This window comes from Bacillus rossius, chromosome 15, assembly GCF_032445375.1.
Source record: "Bacillus rossius redtenbacheri isolate Brsri chromosome 15, Brsri_v3, whole genome shotgun sequence".
Lineage (NCBI taxonomy): Eukaryota > Metazoa > Arthropoda > Insecta > Phasmatodea > Bacillidae > Bacillus > Bacillus rossius.
In genome coordinates this window covers 28,708,090-28,721,529 of record NC_086342.1, presented here as the reverse complement: position 1 = coordinate 28,721,529, position 13,440 = coordinate 28,708,090, and the positions used below count along the sequence as shown (strand labels likewise).

Below are 13,440 nucleotides of genomic sequence, written 5' to 3'. Positions count from 1 at the left end.
TTTTTATTGAATTATCACTATTTTGTATGGATACAAAGAAGGAGTGAAATGAAATCTACAATTTAATTGATAAATTTACTTTTATTTGCACTCATTAATTCAAATATGTTTATTACTTTAACGAACAGATTATTTTAACTATAACTTTTATACACGTTTGCTATTTAACTTCTTCCAATCTGTGTTATTCTGTTAAGGATAGGACGATGATAGGAAAAGTAAGAAACGAATGGGAGTGTTTCAAGTTTAATGTGCCTCGAAAAAGTCAAATCGATGGTTGTTCCAATGGAGTGGAAGAGAGATAGATGCGGAGCCAAGCGTACAATGAGCGTAACGGGACACAACGTAACGGGACAATGTGAGTAACGGGACACTTTTAAGTGCGTGTAGCCGGCGTTCATCGATTTATTAGACGTTGTCACGTCAATAAATCTTAAAAATACATGGTCGCTAATTATTAGTATTCTATCACTTCGAAAAAAGTATATTTATGTGGAATAAGCAAGGTTATATTAAAAATTCGCCTTTCGAATAATTTTCTGTTAGGTTTCTTTTATTTTGAAAACTGCGTGCGCCGAGTCGTGCAAGTACATGTCTAGAGTTTGCGCTGCGAGCTACTTGTTCCGTGCTTCGCTTGTGTCAGCTCGTCAGCTGGGCGAAGTGCTGGCAACGCGAGCAGCAGGTTCTGGAATGGCGCGGTAGGGGAGCGAGCGAGGGAGGGAGAAAGAGGAGGGGGTAAATCGTGGGAACTTAGCGCTGCGCGCCTGCGTGGTTACAGGACTATCTCCAGCTTGCCGCGCACGAAGCTATTCGACAACAGCACTCGTCACCAACCAGAAGCTTCAGTTCGGCGCTAGCTGTCTGTGTTTTGCACGTTTGCATTTATACTTTCGAAAACTTCTTTTCAAATAAAGCGCCTGCTGTATTGTATCGTTTACGTTTTTAACGCAAAGTAGTTTTCGTTCTAAATTGAAGCTCGCTCTACAGTACGAAAACAGTGTCCCCGTCTTCTTTGTGTGATGCGCCTGCATGTGTAATGAACGGACGCCATATTTGTTTCTCGCAGGCAATTTTTATTTCTTGAAACAAGAGTTTTAAATCACGGCTAAACTTGTTAATACGATGTTTGTATCAACTGCGTCAGTTTGTTGGTGTGAACTGTGAAGTGTAAATTATTTCTAGTAGTTCATTATACGCTTGAAAAAAAACTATCATCGCTGCTTCCACGAGCAATTTCCAGGAAACTGTGGTGTAGGTAAGTAGATTATTTTACATCCTTTTTGCACTAACATGGTCTTGGTTTTGGGAATAGTAGGATGTTGTTTTATTTAATTTTTAATCTGCTATGACTCAAACCAGCGAGGTAACCGTAAATAGTTTTGCGTTGATAAATAACTGTACAAAACGTAGATTGGAAGGATTTTTTTTTTTACCAAGGTGTTGAACATTCTTTTACTGCTGTACGCGTGCAAGAAAACTGCCAGTTCCCGTTTGTAGTGACCCAGCTTTGCTGACGTAAGCATCAGCTGACTTCACTGTTTTCGTGGTTAACATGCACGCTAATTAAATCACGTAAAGTAGTACATAGCTTCCGTTCCACGTGTTTTGTAACCTTGTTCAGATTACGATAGATGTAGATGTGTTTCGAGCTATCTGAACCTACATTGAAGTATAACAAAATGTTTCACGCACTGAAATTGTTTCTATGGAATTGAGTATAAGTATTTGAAACTTATTTGCATACAAATGTGCGGGAACTTAAGGGATATTAACATTTATGCATCTCTTGAAATTGTAAACAAAATTAATAATATAAATTAAAACCTCCTGAATCTGAAATTGTAGTCCATTCCAGTTAATTTAAACATTTTGGAATGCAATTCTGTTAACAAAAGATACTATCCAACCTAAACATAGCTTGTTTTAAGCCTGTGTCCACTAATAATATATTGGAACAGTTTTATATTTTGACGCTTGACTGAAATAGGAATTATGTAGATTTTAAAAGAACTCAGATTTTCTGGAATGAACTATATGTTTATACCAGAATTTTTTTTAAATCCATACTATTAGGGAGTATTTTGCTGCGTTTTTTTGCGAGAAATCAGTATTGTTTTGGTGCGTTAGATTTCTAACGTCAAGTGGAATGCATTTTACAGCCCAGTTATATACAGAGCTGTCCACGACTCCAATGATAGTTATGCATTTTGTAGTTAATTCATTGGCAATTGTGTGTGTCTCCAATAACACGATTGAGTTAAATATAAATGCGTTAAAGTAGTTTATCATTACCGAAATGTATGTGTTTATCTTAAATCAAGTTTTTGGATTTTGACATCTGAAGTTATGCATTTAGTAGAAATTACTGTACCTCAGATATAACTTATTAAAATTTTGATATAATTTATCTAGTCAGGGGCGTGATTACTTTGGTAGAATATTAATGGTTTTAGTATTTTTATTGATTTGTTTTATATTGTGTGTTGTGTTTTAATAATAACAAAATTGGCAATTCTGTTTTATTTTAAAATCTTGGTGTGTGATTTACTCACAAAGTCACAATTGTATAGTTCTGAAATATAACAATGCATCACTGGGAAGTATGTGTATAATACATTTTTCGTACATAATTGAATCTTTCAAAGTTCAATAGCAATTATGCTTAAGTACTTCTTTGATTCAAAGGTTCGTTTTCACAAATTCATACATAGTCTAATTTCTACGTTTTATATCCGTTTTCTTACAAGTCTCAAATTTGACTGTTCTCAAAAGCATAACATAATGTTTGCTTAAACGCAAATCGACAACCGCTTGAAGTTGTTGTCAAATTATATTGTCATAATAAAAGCTGCAGAAGGCTACTTATACCTACTTTTGAAAACTAGAAATTTGAGGCAAGTTTCATGAAAAGACTACATAATTTTCGGTAAGAATATGCCACCTATTGGATGGTCAGGAGTAATCGCCCAGACAGTGCTACTCATTTCTGTAAACCGACGTGTATACTCGTTTAAAATGTATGGTTTATTGTGAACTAGGAGTTTCTTTCCCGGAGCATTGACTTGTGTTGCTTAGGGAATCCCTAGACATGGAGGGCTTCACTGGATGGCACGAGGTAGCCTCTTGTTTCCTCAAAGCTGTTCTTTTTTTATTTGATGTGTAGTCTGTCTTGTAACTTATCTCGATAATTGTTCCTTGTTGCCTATTCAGTTGTATTTGAAAATAAAATATTAAGCAAAGAAAGGAATTGTTTGTGCTTGTGATGCAAAGCTGTATAATTACCAAAATATATTTGATTTTAAAAAATATTTATCAAACACTGAGGACCATTGTTCCGGGGAGCAATTGTTCTGTGCAACATATCCAATAGTATTTTAACGTAAAAGAAATAAAATAAAGCAAGCCGTTGAATGTGTTTGTGATTTAAAACCGTACTGTTACATATATATATAATTTTTAATATATCCATTATAAAGCTTTATCAACTGGATACGCATTAAGGAACAATGATCGTGTTAAAACACTCCGGGGAGACCTTTGGATAAATGCACACAAAAGGAAAGGGGCCCAAGGTCTAACAACCCCGAAGTATAAGTACAAACACCTGATAGCGACATTATCCATTAGGTTTGTAATATAAAAAAAATTGCATTTATCATCAAAATTAGATGAACAGCTTTATTAAACTTACTTTGTTCGTATATAGTCCGGGTTTGTTGGGATTTCTTGCGAAGAACATGATTAAATTTCGTAGTTTTTCGGTTAGGACTGTTTTTTTTCTATTTTAAATTTCGCACACGCACACTTTATCTTGTTTTGCTTGCATAGACAAGTTTTCCTCTGCTGTGTCTAGCTGTGCTATCCGTCATTTTGACACCCATTTTCAATTAAGATTTTATTTTTCCATTTTTTGTTGTCTTGGTACACATTCATGTTATTATGTTTGCTAACTTAATTCTTTCCGTGGAATTCTTTGTGTGTCTACTTATCTCTCTTGCGTGACAATTGTATCTCGGCCATTCCCTCGTGTTTTGTACGGTACATTTGCTAATCTTGGGTTTCCTAAGATAGCCAGATGCTGTGAAATGACGCGGTGTCCATAATTCTTCATATAATTGTTTCTTCCTGGTGACAAGCATGTGTGGGCGTAGGATCTGGCCACGCTGACATCGGTGAGCCCTTCGCGACCTCGCAGTGCTGAGAAGTGATTCCACAGGGAAACGTTAGAGAATTAGAGCTAAAAAAACCCCGGAAAAGTTACGGAAATTCCCCAGCGATATCAATTTGAGGAGAAAATATCTTGCTCCAGTCTGCCGTCATCCAGACTGCGAAAGCATTTTTTTCCCCAGATGGTGTTTTGTTGCATAGTCACACACACTATAAAATGGCGTATGCAAGGTTATGTTTGAACTGGGCCAGTTACGGGGAATGATGGTGGCTGGGTTTTATCTATATTTTTCCTTCAAAAAAATGGCGAAGTAGGTCATGTTTGATCATGGGAAGTCGGGGGAAAAGACAGCACAACCATTCAGTCGGCTAGGGTTTGTTTCTGGGTTTTACCAGCGTCGAAAGTGAACGAGTTTAGAGTTTCGGTGTTCGTTGCAGCTGCTATCGTCAGTTAAAACAGTCTCCCGACGCGGCCAAAATCCCACGAGCCAAGAAACCTCAAGACGATGGCCGCGAAAGTCTGCGAACGCTTGTCGCCAGGAGGGAGGATATACGCAATTTAATGAAGAATTATGGACACAGCGTCATTTCAAAGCACCTGGGTGTCGTAGGAAACCAAGATTGGCAAATACGAACTGTACAAAACTCAAGGTAATTGCCGAGATACAAGTGTCACACAAGAGAGATAAGTAGGTACGGAAAGAATTAAGTTGGCAAGCAGAAGAACTACAAAATGAGTTTTAAAAAAATAAATACAAATCTTGATTGAAAATGGGCATTAAAATGACGGACAGCACAGAAAAACAGCAGAGGAAAACTCTTATATACAAGCAAAACAAGATGAAAGTGCGTGTTGGTAACTACTGGATGACCTCATCACAGTACTTTGTTTTGCTGAAAAGGGAACGGCTGGGATCTGATTAGTAGCATTGTTACCGGATATCTTCGAAACCCGTGACTAGGGCGTTGAAACAGCTTTTGTTTTGTGTAAATAAAGAAGATAAAACAGTACATTTCTAATGTTGGGGCTCCCACAGCTCCGTTCCGTATCACGTATCCAAGTTTATCCCGTGATCCTGATGTCATGATCATGTGGTATATGATGCTTGATGTTTTAATTTAGTATGTCGGAAGATCCTGTACATAAACAAAAACTTGTGATGTAGCAATGTATTATGATGCTAAAATGTATATATGGAGAAAATTTCCACAATAATTGTGACATAATTTGTTTGTATTGTGATATTTTAGTGTGTTTATGTTCGGAAATTCTTGACGTAATTTTAACAGGAAACGTAATGTAATTACTACAAGATAAATATATTCCGGATCATTCCATCGGGATCAAGGTATAAACTTGGATACTTGATGTGGAATTAGCACCAAGCTTTTTCATCAACATCATTAACAAGTCGTTTTATTAAAAATCTGCAATATTTATCTCACTTTCGGTTGTTTGATACGTACGAAATGGCAAGTAACTTTTCTTATTTAATTTTTTATCTTTGTTGTGTGGATGAAAAGCGCAATATCTACATTAACGCGATATTTAGCTGTTACGTCCTTGACGTCGCGCCATCGCGCCTATAGTGATTACAGTATTAATGCGAAAATGGCGATGCGACAGTTAAATATCGCATTATTGTGAACATGTAGGTTTTACCCGCGCTACAACGAAAAATAAACAGCATATAAAATGTTTCTTGCTGTTACATACGCACCAAATATACGACGGCCATAAATGTTATGTTTTTTTATTCAATTTTTTACATTCAGTAGTGAAAATTACTGTGCGTAAAAAAATTGAGGGATTTCGCACATAAATATTTTCAACAATTCATTAAAAATGACTGAATATTATGCACCAGTGTGACCATCCTTCGAAAACAAAATTCTGACACGCATTTCAATTAACGTAGCGCCCGCGACGCGACGGAAATAGAAAAAAATACTCGTAGTCGCGTCCGCCGTTCATGTCTCGCCGACGTCACGGATGTGTCGCCGCACGTGATTGGTTATCGTTGCAGCCGTCGCGCCAGTGTGGTTCTCCGGCGCGGCGTAGCAGCGGTGTTTTGTTGGCGTGTTGGAGCCAGCGGGGCAGCGCCCGGGTGTTGGAGGCGGCTGTCCCCGGACTGCATGTGGAGTAGGTCGCGGTCTGGTATTGATTGCGGGGCCCTGCCCGCGCGCAAGGCTGCCCCCCCCCCCCCCTTATTCCTCGAAGTTAACCAAGGGGGGGGGGGGGGTGGTTGAGGGAGGGAGGAGTGTCGGGAGAAAGTTAGCCCGCTTGAAGGCGAGCGAGCACCCCGTCTAGGCTGTGCCGCGCCCAGTCTCTGCTTCCGATGGCCAAGTTTCGCGACGCAAATTATTCTTCTCGATGGCCGGATAGAATCTTTGAAAAAAAAATTACAAATATATACTTCATATCTAACAATTTTCTTGTTTCGTTATATGTTCTGTACAGTGACCGGTAAATACAATATATGGCATGTGCTGTAACGAAAAATAGGTTTTACAAAAATAATAAAGGAAACCTCAATATCTTAAAACTTATTAGCAATTAAAATTTTAGGTATATGTATTTTCGAGTATATAGCATTGTGGATTCTGGACTTACGCTGCTGACAAATTGTTCTACAAATAAACATGCAGAAAAGGCGCCCAATACCATTGAATATACGTATATTCAACGCTGATACACAACACTACACCCGATGTTTCTCTGCTGAAAGATTCTGTAATCGGATTGGATCTTGACCGCCGGCAGCCATTTTGACTTCACGATGGGAAAAACCTCGTCGAAAAAAAAAAACTCTTGCGCGTCATGTCTCTATCCCCCCAGGAATTCCGTGTCGGTTACTCGGGAGGGGGGGGGGGGGGGGCGAGTAAAACTCGCTTACTCGCTCGTGACACGTCAAGCTAAGTTATTATTCACAAATCACGTTGTCTTGGTTTTTTTATTTCGTTATTTTATTTAAAATTCATTAAAAACCAGAGCAGTATTTTATTTAAATGTTTTCCTGGACTTCCGAGACCTTTAAAGAATATTAATGGTTGCAAGTGAGAAACAAGAGACCACCAATTTTTTTTGTGTTCTAACATTATGATATTTAATTTAAAAATCGAGTGGAAGATAGATAGATGCGGCGCAAGCGAACAATGAGTCATCCTTTTTCGTGCGTGCAGCCGGCGTTCATCGATTTATTAGACGTTGTCACGTCGAAAAAATATTACTCTGGCAGTTTAGCGAGGACAAAAACACACACCCCCTACTCCTGCTCAGACGTTGGTTATAGTCGGGCAGTGGCGTGGCGCGCTGGCGATTGTTCAAAACGGTTCCGGTCCGTGTTGGCAAGCCGCGGCGTCTGGATGCTGCAACATCTCGCCCGCGGCGACGGGAGCTGCCACGTGCCGGGGAAGTCTTCAAAACGGGGGAGCTGAATTGTTGCTTCTTGGATGAGCAGCCCTTCAGGATTTTTCTGACAGTGTTTAGTTTAGGTTAGGTTACTTTACGAACTAACCACTGTTAGAATAATCCTGAAGGGCTGCCCATCCAAGGGGCAACAATTCAGACAACCTTTCAAAAACACTACTGTCAGAAAAATCCTGATGGGCTGCCCTTCCAAGTGGCTAGTTTTCAGGATTATTTAAACACTTAAAGAAACATGTTTTCAGAAATTGGATGGGCTGCCCTTCCAGTCGCTGTACAAACAAACCATTGCCAGAAAAATCCTGAAGGGCTGCCCTTCCAAGGGGCAGAATTTCAGTCGCCCCTTCAAAACACCGAGCACGGACGACACAGCACAACATCCGTGCACACTCGTACAGAACATTGGAAAACATCATCACCAGACCACACCAGATTGGCAATATAATTATTATTCGCGTATAGTCAAGGTTTAGTGTATATTAAATTTATCGGTGCAAACTCTGAAATGTGTTCAGACGCAGTGATATTTTTCCTTCTGAATTATTTAACAATGTGCTGAACATACTTCTCTCAAACAATTCGATTTAATGAAAATCTGCAAGCTGGAAGACCACCCTGACTGAGCAGAGAAAACCTACCAACTACGGACACCGACCAAAGTGCCGTACAAATAAAAAATGTACGCCCAAGATAGTGCCACGAGTGTAAATAGTCAGGGAAATTAGAAATTTAGTCTGTTTGTATAAACGAATTGCAGTTACCAAAAATGTACATATAGTATCGTAAATAACCTAGTGAAAAATAAGTATGTTACCGTCGGAAGAAAAACAATAATGTGAAGAAAGTGTTCTGTATTTATATTGGAAAACTGAGAAACATTACATATGTCAAACAGTGACATCGAGCAAATTCTCCAAAACAAAAGCTTTTTAAAAAATATTTATTTTATTCTCCAACATTTTTGTCTGTATAAATTAATTAAAATAACCACTTATATATATAATTATTTATTTTTTTGGCAAAAGAGCACCGAGTGCTGGGATGTCCATGTATTAAAAAAAACTGCAAAGTGCAAAAATGTTTCATAAAAACCATTTGAATTTGATTAGCGTGTTGTGTGAGCGATCCCCGAGCCGGCTTCAACCCGCAAAACTCGCCGTCTCAACTGTGAAACGTGACGCAGTGAAATATCCCCTCCGAGTCGTCAGCCCTGAGGTTTGTCACTTCACGCCGTGTACAAGTTCGTGTGACGTGTGTGTACATACTTAGTGCGCACTTGCCTCCTGGGGTGACGTCACGAGGACCGCCCGAACTACTACTCGCATTCTTTCAGCTACAGAAACGTCGCCATAAAAAAACAAACAGAAGTTTGTGTTCTGTATATGACAGATCACGTGGGAAACAGAAGACTCATTATTCACAGGGATTTATATATTAAAAGGAATTATAAATATTTTAACAAGTTTATAAGTAGGTTTTGAAACATACACATGCCCCGATTTAAACAGGACGTTTGCCCAGAGCGCCAGTTTTTGAGGGGTGGGAGTTTTTGAGATGCGAATAAAAATATTTGTGGGACTGGAGAAATATTTTTTTTTTTTACGTACGGTAATGATTTGATTTTCAAAAATACGTGTCAAGGGGAAATTTTAGTTTATACTAACTATTGCAATGCGCTAAAAAATATTTAGCCTTTAACCAAATACTTTAGAAATGGATTAAAATCTTTTAACACCATACAGTACACTATAACTCATGTTTTATTTCGGTGGTTTTAACGACTCTATAAACAAACTGTAACAACCATTTATTAAATTTATATAAGAAAAGAGACAAACAGCCTATGACTTTTAAAAAAAACTTAGTATTTAGTAGTATAATGTGTTGTTTTAAAAATACTAATAAATAACTTTAAATAAATTGTCATAAATTCGTGTGTAGTTCAGTGTAAAAATTTACTACTTACAGTTAAAAATTTCTGCTAAGATTAAAGGACATTGAAAAATGTTCACCGGTTTAGATGTATGCTATTTATTAGGCCACTAAAAGGGCAAGTGAAGTACGTGAGGTCGCAAGTATATACCTGAGCAGGGGCGCAACAACTAAATTTCCAAAGGGTGGGGCAATATACCTTTTTATAAAGAATCATTGATCCCCCCTATTGAAGAGGGGTACGGGGGTCCTCCCCCGGGGAAATGTGTATTTCGAGGTGTAAAATGGTGCTATTTAAGCAGTTTTATTATCTAAAAATTGATTACACAGCACTTTCTTTGCCCCCGTTTGCCCCCACTTCAAGCTTTCAGAGGGGGGCAAAATACCCTTGCCCCCCCCCCCCCCCTGTTGTTGCGCCCCTGTAACATGAGTACTTACATTAGGTGACCAGTGACTGCGACCATATATATCAATAAACTGAAATGTGAAAACGAGCACTTATCTGCTTTTTTCTCCTTCTCAACAACCGAACCAACAAAAATAAGACGATAATGGTGATGTGGATGTAATCTCGGCTGAGTGTCCTCGTAGGACGGAGAATTTTTCTTCGTAGTAGCCTACTTCGTACTTTAAGCAAGCATTATTTAAAACAGTAGTTAGTCTAACTGCGTACCTAAACAACACATTAAACTAATCTGTTGTGTGGCGCAAAAATGTTCACTGCAAATTTTATTGCGAGCTAAATTTTTTTATCAGCAGCAGGTCGGCTAGACGTCTGTTTGCACGAATGAGTGTACATTCTCAAATGACTTATGAGTTTGCAGTGACATTAAGATTACAAAGCTGCAGTTAGCATTGTTTGTTGTCGTACATTCACCTGCGTTCTTAGTTTCTAAGGTTACTTACTGGCGTTTGAGAGGTTATGCAACACGACAGCTAATATGGATTAACCTATTGACTTTGTTGTAACATCTTCACCACCAAGTATTGACACAGGACGTAAGTTGCTAGCGACAACTAGAAACACAAAAAGATACACACAGTACATCGTGTTGTGTTGATCAGTGAAATGAACGTGGTTAGCAGTGTTTCTTTTTGTAGTTTTAGTCTTGTTTCATTTTGTTTACTGACCTTATTTTTTCTGTTTCATTTGATTTTTGTGAAAACTTTTCCTTATTCTTCTGTGATAAAAGAACGAGTAAGTTACAATTAGTACAAACTTGAGAAATAAATACGCGAATAAAACGTCCTAGAATGAAACAAGTGGTTATTTAAACTAGCATGAAGTAAACGACTCTGCTACAGGTTGTTTTGTCACTAAAGATGACCTTCGCTTCACACTCCTTTGTACAGCACCGCTAAAGAGTCCCGACACAGCTAACCTTGGTTGTGAGGCATTTGTGGTTTCCTTTAGCGGACTTTTTTTTTTGCAGTTTGTCCCAAAGGTAACGTAAAAATGGATGTATGTATTAGCTATATGACGTGAATGTTGCTATACTATAACTGATGATAGATGAATTATAAATGGCTCTCTCGAATATTCTGGTTTCATATAATACAAATACAGTTTTCGTGCGAATGAATTCGCATTAGTGTATGCCTCTATATTTTCCCAATTTGAAAATCTATTTTGACTTAACCGTGGTTACATTTGACAAATAAAAACAAATGTTGAGTCGTGGCCATAATTTTTATCGGCATTGAAAGCCATTAGATGAAGACATTAATCCTTCCAGTCACGTTCGGTTGTCTTCTTTTTTAAATTTTTTTTTGTACAGGTAGTGGGAAAATCCGTCCATGATGAGACTATTATTGCATCTACACTGACGGGGATCCCCAGAACAGGATCTTGAGGGCGGTTTATACGCAACGAGTTTCTGTAGGTTTTATTGTTTTGGATAAATCCTATCGGGTAAGCGGAACGAAACCCGTATACAAATGGACTGACTGAACGATGAGGCATTATTTTCCGAGAAATGATAGGACATGCAGCGAAATAGCCTTTCTCATGCACGTGTCTACCTTTTTATGTGTGGCGTCACCAACTCTAATGATTGACTATCCGCACTTCAATCTATCCGTAGATAATTGCGTCAATGCGGGCGGATATTGGCTGCGTTGGAAAATCCATTCTCTTGACCATCACATCGTGTTCTTCTTTCCTTTGAGTTGATTGCAGTTGAAGTTGCGCAAGGCAAATAGTCAACCACAACAGAGCTTCCTCCATTTCGGATATCCTCCTCAAACTGGTTCGTGGAGGTTGCAACTTAACGTGAATAACGTCAGCAAAAGTTGGAACTTGTAGACACCCCACAAATGAACCTTTTTTTATCGTATTTTTTGTATGGCATACAATATGTAAAGTAAATCCTTGCGTGTAAACTGCCCTTTAATGATCGCACTCACACGCCATTTTAATTTTTAATTACTTTTTAAAAGGCTATTTATAAAATTTTAAATCAACCCCTCTGCCACAAATATTTTCAACAGATATTCCCTTCATGTAATATCACGCTTGTTAAAAGGCGCACAGGTCTTCGTAATTACCATCACGATACCGAAAACTTCTGTACCGCTGTCTTGTGTGTTTTAACAAGTTGGATTCCATATTGGTCAGGTTATAAAATGTATTGGTTGTTTCACGGAATTAGGCAATGAAAACCGTGCCCAGCACAAGTCGTGAAGTAGGCATGGGTCTGGCGACAGTGGGCACTGCCAGCTCGGAGCGGCGCGGCATGCCCGCAGAGCAACAGCTCGCAGCGCGCGTTGTGCAACGGGGTTTCTCCCGCCGCGCGATGCCGCGACCCTTCGCATTTGTCTGCGCGGCACGTGACCTCGCGAGCGGGAAGGTCGGCAACTGCAGGGCGTATCAGGGGGTGGAAGGCCCATCGTGCAACACAAAAACACCAACAATATTATTTACTGATTTCTTTTTTTTTAACATTCGTTTCTGAGAATTTTTGACAAGTGCATGACCATGTTTTAATACATAATAATAAAAGGAAGAAGCAACAACCACCTGTTATAAAATTTTCAGAAATATGTAGTCATTGTTTCATTTTTTTCCACTCCTGAAAATGTAGTGGAAGGGGGGGGGGGTGTAGGTACTGACCCCACTCCTTTGCCATCCACGTGAATAATACTTTGGTTAAGTTTCTCAACGGAATATGTTTATTAGCATGTGAACTCTCTAAACCAATTCGTAAAATTACGTAAAGGACTTATAATTTTTCCGTGAGTTTTAAAAAACCATTACAATAGGTATAATATTACACAAATGTTTCTTAATGACCAACTAGTGCTACCGGCTTCGGTAAAAATGACCGAATGTACACCTGTTATTACAATTACTAACGAGTAAAAATACACATGTTGATGTAAAGATGGTATCACACGTACATCAAGTGTTAAAGTAACCAGTGCACTGTTCTTGTAGGCATACACACATCACTGTGGAAGTGCAAAATATATTTCAGAGTTAATTCACAGCTAACAAGGAACTGCAATAAAAAAAATAATTAAATTTGCGCATTTTATACTGACAAACACACACGTAATTTACGTTAGGTTACGAAAGTGGTATTCATATTACTCATGTACTTATTAGTGTGGACGATTGAGGGGTTAACACAAGGTCGTGTGTTGATACTTCTCCAAGTCACTCAGTTAATAAAAGTGTTTACTTGATTTAGAATTTAGAAGCCGCTCTGAAGTACACGGTGTTCATTAACAGCTATAAGCAAAAAAAAAAAAATCCCTTTCGGCACAGCCTGCAGACGTAGGTAGATTTCTAAGTACCTATTTCCTTTGTAAATCTTTTGGAAACTTCTTTAAACTCCTGGAACATTTTAAGAATTTAATGCTGCCTTCATAAAATCCTATATATTCGCCAATATTTAAAAAAAAAAAAAAAT

The 13,440-nt window shown here is 38.4% G+C and overlaps 1 protein-coding gene across 2 annotated transcripts in view; it reads left to right on the top strand.

Moving 5' to 3' along the window:
- The first annotated feature begins 774 nt into the window (after positions 1-774).
- Positions 775-13,440, top strand: part of LOC134539707 (inositol hexakisphosphate kinase 1-like) — a 60,503-nt gene continuing 47,837 nt past the window's right edge. The window contains exon 1 of one of the 2 annotated variants that reach the window (XM_063381928.1): positions 775-1,255. The gene's annotated coding sequence lies outside the window, so the exon portion shown is untranslated. The remainder of the gene's footprint in view (positions 1,256-13,440) is intronic. The other variant, XM_063381929.1, reaches the window with a different exon arrangement.